The following is a 1,455-nucleotide window of genomic DNA, read 5'->3' as shown; positions in this document are numbered from 1 at the left end:
ACACACACACACACACACACACAGCCCCACCCTCGCGGTAATGAAAAGTGTTATGAATGTATGTGCCTTCATTCCCTTCCACTAATGTCTGTGGGTGGCAAAATTAGGGTGGCCTGTGCTGGGCCTGCCTAAATAGAAAATCGTGTCCAGTTTAACCAAGCTACTCTAAGCCGATTTTTTAAGGTCACATTGGCATCAATGGGGGATTAGTTTGGTTCAGATCAATGTCTGATTGGGATCTTTCTCTCCACCATTGCCTCCCTCTGTCTGGGGAAAATGCTGCTAAAGTCTTGCGATTTGTACGTGGGGAGAAGAAAGGGTCTCCCCTCCCATGGAGGACAAAGACACACATTAACTCAGTTTTTCTGTGTTTTTTCTTCTCCAGCAGTAAAGCTCTCCATCAAAAGGATCAAACGTATGAAGACATGAACAGTGACGGCACCCCATTGCAGCTGCTGTAGCTACTGTTGCAGAGCACACGTGTGTGTGGGTCTGTGAGTGTGTGTCGTGTGTGTGTCTGATATGCTTCTGCATCTGTGTGTGTGTTCATGTATGTAAAGGGGAAAACAGATGCCTCCCCAAGTGTATACAGATGTTGTGAATATATGTCACATTTCTGAGCATGTGGGAAGAATGACCTCCAAACAAGTGGAGTTCACATTGGTGAAATGTTAGCCATGTTTCCCACAGGACTACAAAATGATTTCGTTAAACCTTCACCACAAATCATTCCACTCAGAGGAAAAAATGTGACTTTTCTCAAAATAAATGTAAACAAATCCATTAATCACAATTTCATGAACAATGCTTTTCTCAATTCTTTTTTAGAAGACACATTTGAGAAAGTTTGTGCTGTATGTATTTTTTATTCACTGTTTTAAACTCTGTCTGTCACGATCAGTGTGATTGGAACCCAGAATTCAAACAGAACTTGATGATTTCAGGGGAAAAGGTGATAAATTTGTTAAACTTAGGAAAAATATTGGAACCAACACAYAAAACAAGGTTGAAACATTTGGAGGTTAGAGATGGTTTACAGAGTAAAATTAATTAATTATTTATTAATTACTAACTAATTAATTAATAATTATTAATAAATTAATGCTCCACTGCTAGAGTCACAGAAGCTGTATTATAAAGACCCCACTGAAGAGTTACAATGACAAACATCCAGAGATGATGCAATTGGGTGGGCAGTAGCGGGGGTGACCTGCAGGTAAGTAAACAAACACAAATATAACTAAAAAATTGTCAATACTTAAACACAGATGATGGTTCAGTTGTTAGCACTGACGCCTCACAGCAAAAAGGTCCTGGGCTCCATCCGTGGTTCGAACCTGGGGTCTTTCTGTGTGGAGTCTGAATGTTCTCCTCATGCTTGTGCTACACATTCTCACTCCCAACTCGTCACATATTGACGTTTAAGGTAAGGTTCCCTCTGCGTCTTATTTGGAC

The 1,455-nt window shown here is 40.6% G+C and overlaps 1 long non-coding RNA gene across 2 annotated transcripts in view; it reads right to left on the bottom strand.

The window, feature by feature from the left end:
* Positions 1–1,455, bottom strand: part of LOC106524112 (uncharacterized) — a 53,738-nt gene that overhangs the window by 9,099 nt on the left and 43,184 nt on the right. The window contains exon 1 of one of the 2 annotated variants that reach the window (XR_001310970.1): positions 1,302–1,363. The exons of the other annotated variant lie outside the window; for it this stretch is intronic. This is a non-coding gene — a long non-coding RNA (uncharacterized LOC106524112). Of the gene's footprint in view, positions 1–1,301; positions 1,364–1,455 lie in introns of those variants that run through there. 2 annotated transcript variants of the gene reach the window in all.

The sequence above is a fragment of the Austrofundulus limnaeus genome, unplaced genomic scaffold (assembly GCF_001266775.1).
Source record: "Austrofundulus limnaeus strain Quisiro unplaced genomic scaffold, Austrofundulus_limnaeus-1.0 Scaffold176, whole genome shotgun sequence".
Taxonomy (NCBI): Eukaryota; Metazoa; Chordata; class Actinopteri; order Cyprinodontiformes; family Rivulidae; genus Austrofundulus; species Austrofundulus limnaeus.
Note: the sequence above shows the minus strand (reverse complement) of the source record. Positions and strands in the feature narration are given on the sequence as shown.